Here is an 11829-nt window from a genome sequence, read left to right on the forward strand (position 1 = left end):
CCCCAGGTTTTTTCTATATGATAATCAGGCATTGTCTGATAGTCTGGAAGATAGGAGCCCACTGCCACATGTAGATAAAGCACACTATGAGCACCTATCAGCTGAGGCTTTGGCTGCTGCCTCCACACTATAATTCTCTAGTTCTCCCACTGAATAAGCGGAGCTGTTTCACTGTGTCTGGAGCTGTGTCACTGCTGTTTCACTATGCCTGGGACCAGCCTGCCCTGATTTGCTTTCTTCCGTCAGTGCTCACTGGCCATCCTGACCCCGTTCGTCGCTTCTGCTCCCCCTGCCCTCATGGGCCGGTGGCCAACGACCCGCAAAGAGAGGGAGAGACCCCCGCACTCCCCTGGCCCCTGTTCAACTTGCTTTCTTAAACAACACAGGCCCACCTGCCTAGGGGTGGCACCGCACAGTGGGCCTCCCACATCAAGAAGATGCCCCTCAGACATGGCCACAGGCCAGTCCAATAGAGGCAATTCCCCAATTGAGGCTCCCTCAACCCAGGTGTGTCAAGTTGACACTAAAGCTATCCAGCACAGTATGCTTGCTAGAGATTCACATGCTCTCTGTTTAGACCCATCGTTGTTGTGAGGAGTTCAGCTTTGCCTTCCCAGGCTCTTATCCCTGCTTCTCTAAAGGATTCTGTTAGATTCTGCTGGAACCTCCTCTTCCACTGCTGCCTATAAATTCTCATAAGTCAGTAAGCTTGGGTGATATGATTTATCTCATCTGTTTTCAGTCTCTCAAGAGTAACTGCCCTTTACTGCCCTGTGTATAGTGTCTTGCCTGGGATTCTATATATTGTGTCTCATTTCTAAGTAAAAGGAGGAAATCTGGTCCTTGCTAATTCTTTTTAAAAATAATATTCTTATTAATTCTTTGAGCATTTCATACTATGTGCTTTGATTATATTAAAATAGATCATTCCACGTTTCCTTTCTTCTCCCAGATTCACCCCCACTACCCTACCCACCCACCTTTGTCTCCACCCCCACCACCAATCTTCTTTAAAGCCCATCGAGTCCAATTTGTGTTACCCAAATATACTTGGGTGTGGGGCTATCCCGTGGAACATGGTTGACCTATCAAGCATCACACACTTAAAGAAAACTGACTTTCCCTCTGCTAGCTGCCATCAGTTGTTAATAGCTCATCTAAATCCCAACCATCCTGCCAATTCTTAAGCAGTTACATGCACCGTGATTAGTAAAATAGAGGCACAATGCTTACAAAAAGTCACAACTACTAATCTTCCACAACTTTTTCCTAAAATCAGTTATTCTAAACTCCTTGACCTATTATTTTTGGAACTTAAATTCATATTTTTACTTGCATGTATCCATCGGTTTATCGTCATTTTTCTCTTGTCTTCATTTTGTTTTAGCCCTTGGTTTCTAGTCTCTATCCTGCTGCTAAGATTCTCACACTTTAACACCAAATCCCCCAACTTCCAATTTAATTAGGCCATAATTTTGGATTAAATATTAAGTCTTTGAATTAATATAACCATGTGAGTTCTGTTTATGATCAAGGCACAGAAAACAAGTAAATTATAATTTTCTTATTTTTTTTCTTAGAGTTTAAAGTCAAACCTACATGGGAATATAGCTCAGTGGTAAAATACCTGGTTAGTATATTAGACTCTGGTGCATGCCCAAGAACCCAAAAAACAAACAAACACAAACAACAGTGAAAACAGTGAACATGGGGACAGCTAGAAAGATCTCTAAAAAATATACTTCTGAATTCTGACTTAGGTCTACTGAATTTCAATCCTGAGGCTGGGCACCAAGAGAATGTATTTTTTAAATGTTCTGTCGGTCACTCTCATTCAGCTGATCATCTGCAGTTCAGTAAAACCTGCCCCGAAGCACATCTCATTTAAGAAGCAGAATACAGATGCTGTTGCTGTAGCATCCTCCTCATTATTGGCCTGTCAGATCACACTAGAGATTTGCTATCCTGGATTTCTCCCTGACATTGCACATCAGTTACAATATGCTATGATCTCATCTGTCCACGGACACCAACCTACTGGCCGGAGCATTGCTAACAATTTGGCTATAATTGGACCTGAACTTAGGAACCTCTGGCATAATATTCACATTTCTAGGATCAATGAAATGAAATAAGGGTCAACAGTCTCTTTTGAGAAGTCAATTACATGGAATTGACTCAGTTGCTTAGGTGCATCTTTTCTGCAGTGATGTTAGCTTGCAAAATTTTTGGTTGGAGCTGGGGGCAGCCTTGAACACAGTGTGCTGTGCAAGTCTTCACTAACAACACCTTTCTTCCATTAGCTCTGCAGCCTAATCAGATTTATACTACAGCAGGGACTAGTCAATGTGTGCAAATGGCAAAGCTTTACCCTGTTTAGTCATTCATTGGGAACCAGGGTATATCACAGTGAATTAATTCTCTGCCCCGAAAAACCTAGGAAGTATTTTTAGCCATAGATATTAAGTTAGAAATATCCTCCTGAGATACAAGCACCAGGTCATTCCTGGGAGATGTTACAAACTTCCACAATAATCATCAGAAGTGTTCATTGCAGATGAATTATTTACAGATCATATGCACATACTGGAGACTGCAGAACAGCAAATGTTGGCTTAATGACAGGGTGGGTTCCAATGAATGCGACACAGTCTCCTCTGAACAGCTATGCCACACAATTCCCCTTTATCTTACAGTTTGAAAGTGAATGTTGTTGTCTCATAATCAGTTCTAGAGGGAGAATAATTCCAGTGGTTCCAAAGGCCAAGTCTTATATTCAGCTCTTTCCTTGCAGGAGACCAGAATTAGTGGAGACAGGCCTAAAACACTGATTTGTAGCAATGCTGTAAAGTCCCATACATTGTATCAATCACACTTCAATAACACTTGAAAGCTGAACTTGAAAGAGAACTCTGTACTTAAAAGAGACTTTTGCTTTCCAGAAAGTGTCTTAAGTGCTTTCGGAAATGAGCAAATTCTACAAGTTCTATAGAACCAAGTAAACTGGCCATTGCCTTATTAACACATGCGTTCATTTATTCACACTTATTTAAGAACTATTTACTGATTTCCTTCCACATAATGCATGCTTCTTTACAGAGAAATACTATGAAGAAAAACAATGTAAGGAACAAGAAAGAGGGTAACAAGAGAGGGAAACGGGAGGTTGTATAGGGTGCGTATCATTAAAACAAGAAGCCCTTTGGTGAGATATCCTTCCAACAGAAACCTGAATGGTGTGAGGAAGAATATCAAGGAGCATCGAGGGAAAGAGCAGATGCAGATGTCCTGGTGGTAGGCAGCTATTGCAGTGTTTGAGAAACAGCAAAAAGGACAAAAGAATGATAGGGAAAGAGGTAGCACCAGAGAGATAGAAAGTGGGCCACGCCTTGCTATGTAAAACAATTCAAATGTCATTTTTAAAACCCTGAAGCAAAACTACTGGAGGCCTTAGGCAGAAGAGAAACATGTCTGACACAGCCCATAGAGCATTGCTGTGGCTGCTGCAAGGACTGTAGCTTGGCGGGGGGGCTGGGTTTGAGGTACCTCAGGGGAGGCACAGGGGCAGGGATTTGTAAGTCCTGGGATTCCTATACAAGTGTTGGAAATATGCTAATAAAACAGGAACAGCAGATCTTCAATAAATTATCTATTATTGATTTATAGCTACAGTAGCAGTAATATCCTGCATTACTATAATTCAGTTGTACAAATAAGTACCAAAGTAAAATATACCATGTTCCAAAAACCAGATTCCTTTATCCTCCTGTAAGAAATAAGAGAAGGCAAACATAATGAAATCCTCCATTTCTTCTGTACTCTGGGCATAAATTGTGGCTTTGCCAGAGTGAGTGTGAGAGTATTACTTATAAGGCTGAGGGATGTTCAGTGTTATTTCAAAGATTTGATTTTATAAGAGATCCTCAAGAAAAATTTTTGGAAGAAAATGATTCTGATGAAAATACAATAATTATTAAGCACATATTTTTATAACATTACATTTTATGGAGATATAAATATCTTCTTTGTAATACAGATTCAGGGTCTGTAATATACTTAAGAATATATCTATTTAAAAATTTATTATTTATTATTTTTATTTTATGTGTATGAGTGTATTGCCTGCATGTATGTGAGTGCACCCATGTCGTACAATGCTGCAGAAGTCAGAAGAGGGCTTCGGATTCCCCTGGAACTGGAGTTAAGGACAATTTGTAGCTGCCATGTGGGTGCTGGGAATTGAACCTGGGTCCTCTGCAAGAGCAGTCAGTGCTCTTAACCGCTGAGCCATCTCCATGTCGTGCAATGCCTGCAGAGGACAGAACAGGCCATCAGATCCCCTGGAGCTGGATTTATGGAAAGTTGTTAGCTGCCACGTGGGTGCTGGGATTCGAACCCAGGTCTTCTGCAAGAACAACCAGTGTTCTTAACTGCTGAGCCATCTCTCCAGCCCCCAAGAGTATATCTATTTTAAACTGAGTAAATGATTTACTATTGAATGTATTTCAGTGTTAATAAAAGGAAGCAGTATTTGGACAGTTGAGCAGTGCATGGGAGAAAAGGGCAGTCAGGGTCACCATTCCCTCAGGTTATTAAGAAAGCAAATCATGAAACTCAAGGCAACTGCAGTTTAATCAAAGAAAAGATTTAAAATAAAAGAAAAAAGCTAAGAATCACACAAGACATAAAAGATACTAATGTACATATTAAAAATAAAACTCAATAAAGGTAAAAATTTAAATGATCAATACTATAGAAATAAGAAAAATATGTAAAGTATAACTTCAATTGGATTTAAAAGTGTGAAGGAGAAAGATCAAAAAGTTAAAAAACCACAAGAGTAGGCAATAATTAAAAACTGGATAAACTGGAAAGGAAGGTGGAAGCTGCAAAGGGAATTAAAGCAGAATAAATCAGAAACAGGAGCTTCTAAAACAATGTAAATATTCAGAAGTTTGTTGTGAGTAAGAAAAAGTATCACCATTGAAGTATCTCTGGAGATGACCTTTAAACAAGACCTCCTTAGAATGGAGTGCCCCATAATGGTGAATATTAAATTGTTGGCCATTCTACCAATTTACTTGTGTGTCTTAATTATCTTTATAGCCTTGAATTTGGTACTCTGCAGAGGCATGCACTCAATATTTGTAGAATGAATGGAGGAATAATTAGTAAATGCCAATTATGTATAAGACATCTTTTGAGAGATTTGTGTGTTAATTGGTTTATTGAATTTCCAAAATATTTCGAACTTTTGTTTCTACCATTAATATATTACAGAGTAGCTGACACTAAGAAAAGTTAGGTGATTTTGCCTAAAGTAACATGATACTGTGTTGACACTTCATTATATCATAGACTTGTGGTCAATGCATTTGAGAGTCCTTTGGATCACATATGCACACACACACACACACACACATACACACACTGAATGACAATATTAACATGTGGTCATTGGTTAATTTTGGTTGTTGACAGGATTAAGAAACATCTGTGGAATTAGAGGATTATATTTCTGGATGTGTTTGTGATGGAATTTCCAGAGGAAATCATATCTAATGAATAAAGCAATCCCTTCATTGATTGATAAGATTATAGCATTATCTGCCAGAGTTGAACTGGGGAAATGAACAGCAGACCCCAATCTTAGCTGAGGAAACATTGGCAGCTGATTACTGCTGGGTGAGGAAGAGCTGATCTTCCTAAAACTAGAGACTCTAGCTAGGCTGACTAGACCTTAGTGGATGGACTTGCACAGGGGAATGCCTGGGGACACTGACTTGACACATTGGGCCTTAGTACAGATGACAGAGTATATGGGCTCCAGTGGAGGGGGGAGCTGTGGGAATGTGCCAGTGGGGACGGGGGTGTAAATATGATTAAGATTCTTTGAGATATTATGTACAAAATACACAAAAATTCAATAAAAATAAATAAAAACTAAGGTGGAAAACAAAACAAAATGATTATAGCATTATTGGGTGGGTGTAAAGGTAAGAAGTGAGGCCTTCCTGGAGGAAGCACATCCTGGAGGGTGTTCTTGGGAATGTATGCTGTCCCTTTCTTTATTTCTTGTCTACTAAGAAGTAAAGAGCAGCCTCTACCACACTCCCACTGCAGTGCTCTTCTACCTTAGCACGTCGAGCAAGCTTCTGTGGACTGAAACGTCTGTAACCATGAGTCAACATGAATCTTTTCTCCTTAGATAGTTTCTCTTGGGTACTCTGTTGTAGAAGTGCAAATAGGTGGAAAAATCCTCATTTTAACTGCACCAATAAACAGATCCTAATCAATTCTCAGAAATTATCCAGGAGCACGCTAGTGTAGGCAGCTACTTTCAAACTCAAGCTATGAAAAGCCTACAGAGATATATTCTTGGGTGCTGACATGAGTTACAAATCATTTTGTACATGAACAAGCTGTATATGAACAAGCTAAACCCATTTAAGAATCTGTACAATAGAAGTTACACAGATATTAATATGTGTCAATGGGATATAAAAATACAATTGGATTTACTTGGACCAGAATTAAGTTGAAGAGTATTTCTCCATAATACCAAGAAGATGACTGATTCTCCATTTTTGTGTTGCAGAGTGGCTGTAAGGATCATATGAGATCATAGCTTGGAAGACAGTATTCAAGACAGGCACGTAAAGCTTTGGAGTTAGAAAAATGTGAAGGTGAATCTTGGTTTGCTACTTACTAAATGTGTGACCGTGGCAATTCAACTAGACTTCCTAGCTTAAAACTTAGCTTTATATTTCCACATGGGGACAACAGAGCATTTCCCATCTCACAGGTTTCCTGTGAGGATCAGTTAGGTATATTGTCTCTCCTCTTCCATACTCTTCAGAGACTTGTTAGGCATGAAGCACATACCAGAGTTCAAGTCATCTACTTTGTTTATTCTATACCATAATTTAGCAATGCATTTTGGGTAAATACATACCCTCCCCCCCGAAGACCTCAGGTGGCTTTATTTTTAAATAGATACTGAAATCAGAAAATTGGACCATACAATTCCATTTAAGCCTATCTTAGTTAACCAGTGAGTTTACTGGGGTCATTCTCAGAAGCATGTGAAACTCATAGGCGCTTCATCGTCATACATGATGGGTGATACCAAATCAAATGGGTGACCACTCATGACAGTTGCATCCCAAGATCTTCCTGCATCACTTGCAGGCAGCTCGGATGGTCAGAGTCTCCTCTCCAGCAATTGTTACTGCCACTAAAACCTCATAAGGAGGAACCCTATGAATCTTGTAAGTTTCAGGAGCTTCTTGATCCTTTTAAGTTTCATTTACTTCCTGAGTTTTATCTAGCCTTCCTCCAAGAGGAAATGTTTTGATTTGGAGGAAATAGCTATACCACACATAGCAAGGCTTGGACTGGATTGAAATTTCCCATCTTCTGCATTTCCCCACCAGCCTCCAGGACTGTTTCTGTGTCAGCATCCTAGGAGAGTAATATGTGTCACCCTTACTTCAATTTAATTTTGTAGCTGAGCAAGTGGGCCTTGTGTTCCCAGTTATAGCTAATGAAATGGCATATGGGGCTAGATCAGAGTAGAGTCCATTTTATTGCAGAACATTTTATTTGCCAATCATGCCTTTGACAGTTGCTGATAGCAGTCAATTCAAGGTTAAAGTCTCTGGTAAAGATAAGAACCTTGGGATTCTGTTTGGCTGCCTGAAAGAAAATCCTCATGTGTTGGTTATTTTCATCTTATTAAGAGTAGCTTTGGGAGGATAAAACATATTGTCTCTATAGAGAAGAGCATTTTTATTCTTGTTTACCAAGGTAAAATAGTATTTATCTAAATAATCCAAGAAATGCATGGAGCTATTTAGGTATTTGGGAGTGAGGAATATAATATCCTTTGAAAATCAAACTGGCAATGTTCATGCATAATAAATAGGATCAGTCATCTGAAGGAGAAATCTTCTGTAAAAGTATAAAGAATCTGGGGTTATAATAAGTAGAATCCTAAAAACATGTGTTATGTCATATTCAGTGAAAATATAGACACACATGCATGTACACACACATTCACATACCACGTAGTTGGTTCATTTATTCTCAGTGAGCCAACAAAATGTAGGTTCACCAAACTATTGATAAATGGCATCTTAGAAGAATTCTGGCCAGACAACCACCTTTATCTTTGTAATCATTTATGATATATACTATAATATTTAAGATTATTAAAAATGACCTGAATTATGATTATGAATAATAAGAATTGAAATATAATAAATTAGGATCTTGAATTCACATAATTCTGAGAAAGTTCATGGAATAAAATGCTGATGACATTTTTTTAATGTGCAAAAATTGCATTACCTATCCCCATCTTCCTTGGGCCTAGGCCCCTGCTTGCTGCCGCTGTTGGAGAGCACCAGATTAGCAGGGGGAGGTACCTGGATCCTGCTTACTTGGTTACCATTCCCCTGCTTTGGGACCAGCCCCATTCATGCTGCTCCAGGATTCACATCCCATCTGCTTACCTAGTCAGAACCTGCCCAATTGATCACCATCATCTTCACTTGAACCTTCACCCAGCTGGAAAATTCCTGACTCTCTGGCCTGAAAGCATCTGGTCCTTCCAAATAAAAAATAAAAAATGAGACCCTGAAGCACAGACCAACTAATTATTCTTACCTAATCACAATGTCATCATCGTACATCAACATTAGAAACAGAACCAAACTTCACCTCAACAAAGGCAGGCTAGAATTTCAGATTAGACACACAAACAACAAAAGAAATCCATTTGCCCAGGGAACAATGTAAAAACACAAGTAATATGAAGAAAAAAACGATAGACTACATCCTCACCAAATTGTACCAGTCCTACAGAACTGTTCTATAATGAGAACTACCCAGAGGAACCCCAGGGCACAGAATTTAAAAGAACAATCATAAACATGATCAGAGAATTCAACAACTTTAAAGAACACATAAACAACTCAAATAACAAAGAATATAGGAATAAACACTTGGTTGAAGGTCAAGAAAATACACATATGTGGCTGAATTAAATGACAAAGAAAATGAAGAAAACTCAGGCTGAAATGAAGATGGAATTTAAAAACATTAAACTAATTTGAAACAACAGGAAAAAGCTCACCAGCGGAATCAAATGGAAAACGTAGTATCAAGACTCAATGATAAAGTTGGACTGCTGAAGCAAAGAACATGAAAAAATTTAAAAACATGGGAATGGAATATGCAGGAAATGTGGGGCACCATGAAAAAGTGCACATCTATGCATCATAAGCACAGTGGACAGAGAAGAATCTCGGGTCAATGGCATTGACCAGATTTTCAACAGGACTGGAAAAGAAACCTTTCCTAAATTAAGGAAAGTCATACTCATACAGATACAAGAAGCACACAGAACGCCAAACAGACAAGGCTAGAACAGAAAATCCTTACGACATATTACGGTAAAAAAACTAAATGTATAGAACAAAAATACGGTACTGAAAGCTGCAAGAGAAAAACAAATTACATATAAAGGAAAGCCCATCAGAATTGCAGCTGACTTTTCAGTGTAAACTAGAAGAGCCAAAAAAGCCTGGAGCAAAGTAGTTCAAGTTCTAAGTGATCAGAGATGTTCACCCAGAATACTTTATCCAGCAAAACTGTCTATCATAGTCGAAGGGGAAAGAAGAATATTCCATGATACAAACAGACTGAAAGAATTCATGTCCACCAAACCATCCCTACAGAGAATACTCAAAGCAGTACAAAGGACTGAAGAAAGGAATGGCCATACCCAAAAGGCTAAATAAAGCAAACAATGAAGGTCTAATTACGGAAACACAAAATAGAACTAAGAACACAAACAGAAACAAAATGAGAGCAACCACTACACATTTTTCAGTAATAACTTTAAATATCAATGGCCTAAACTCCCCAGTAAAAAGACACAAACTAGTTGAATGGATTAAGAAACAAAATCCATCATTTTTTGTCTACAAGAAACTCATCTTACCTTCAAGGATGAGCATCACCTTAGAGTGAAAGAATGGAAAAAATATTGCAAGCAAATGGCACTAAGAAACGAGCAGGAGTTGTGATTCTAGTATCTGACAAAATACAGTCCAAATTAGAATCAATCAAAAGTGATAAAGAAGGTCAGTTCATTCTGATCAAGAGAACAGTTGACTAAGAAGGCAAGTGCTCTTATTCTGAGCCTTCTCTCTGGCCCCTAATATAGCACAGTTTTGAAGATAGGATTTATTTAAATTTTTTGACCAAATGCAACTGATAGACTAAGGTATTTCACACTCCTACCAAAGATAAAAGATTATAAACACTATGGAATTTGCATATTCCTAGGTAAATTTAGGTCTAGTGTAACAGTTAATATTGATATTGATAATCAATTTTCACTTGACTGAATATTAATAAACTTGCTAATAGTGTTTCTCTTGGTTTTGCTTAGCTAGCATGTAAAGAGCCCAAACTTGTTTAACACAGGTCATTGTCATCTCTGACAAGAATTTATCCTGTGGTAACAATTTCCTGACACATGACTTTTATATTTTCATTGCAAATAGCAGTATCCTATTAAAATACATTCCTAATGAACTCAGACATGACCTTAAATTCCTCCCTAGCTCAACACTTAAATTTGCCAGTATCAGTTTTATCTGACACTTGTGTATCAGATAAAACTTAGCAGCACTCTGTAAAAAAGCAAAAAAAAAAAAAAAAAATTCTCGTATTGTTTAAATTCAAGACATGTTTCCTTGACTGTTTATCATACAATTGTGAACAGATGCAGCCTACAAATTATCCACTTATTTTGTGTGACTTGCAACTCTCCCTTCTTGGGACACTCAATGCCTAGATTCCATTTTTCAGTTTTATGAGTGACCTTCTTGTAAAATGCCGATGTCATGCTTATATGCCAGAGGAGGGGCTAAATCAATTGAAATAACAGACACGAATGTGTTGACATTTTAGAGATTTTAAAAAATTGACTTAAACTTAATAGCAAAGTCACCAGAAAAGATGCTAGGATGTTATTGTTATTGAATGAATGAAATCTTAGTATTGCACTCAAAATAACTGCAGGAGGGCCAGGCTTCTTCACCACTTTCCTTGATGCTTTTGAAAAATAATGAGTGGCCAGAAAGTTTGAAACAATCAGAAAACTACTGGGTTAGATACAAGGCTACCATCTAGACAGAACCTAAAGTCTCATTCCTGCTTGGTTACTGTCCTAAACATTACCTATGGATAACACAGTGAAGTCCATTTAAAACTCATGTACCGCTCTTGGGGTAAGTCTATAGCGCAGCTCTCTGCGCCGGGACTCCCTAAGTGACATTCACCCTTCCATCCCCCGCCTTGGGGTTCTATACTCCTAGTTTGGGCCCTGCGCCATTCCTAGTCTTGGGGCCCCATACCTATGGATAACACAGTGAAGTCCATTTAAAACTCATGTACCGCTCTTGGGGTAAGTCTATAGCGCAGCTCTCTGCGCCGGGACTCCCTAAGTGACATTCACCCTTCCATCCCCCGCCTTGGGGTTCTATACTCCTAGTTTGGGCCCTGCGCCATTCCTAGTCTTGGGGCCCCAGTCACCTGGGGAACCAATACTGCTTCCTGACCCTTCTCAACCAGAGAAACTCAGTCCCTTTCTTGGGCTCCAGGAGCACCGCTTCTGGTCCTGGCCCTGCCCTCATCTCCCTCTACTTCCCTGGTCCTGCAACACCTGCCAGCCTCTTTCTGGGGCTGACAGCCTCTTTCTGGGGCTCCGAGGCTTACCTTTCCTCTCCCTGATCCTTTGCATCCAGTACAACC

The sequence above is a fragment of the Nannospalax galili genome, unplaced genomic scaffold (assembly GCF_000622305.1).
Source record: "Nannospalax galili isolate Female #2095 unplaced genomic scaffold, S.galili_v1.0 scaffold335, whole genome shotgun sequence".
NCBI lineage: Eukaryota > Metazoa > Chordata > Mammalia > Rodentia > Spalacidae > Nannospalax > Nannospalax galili.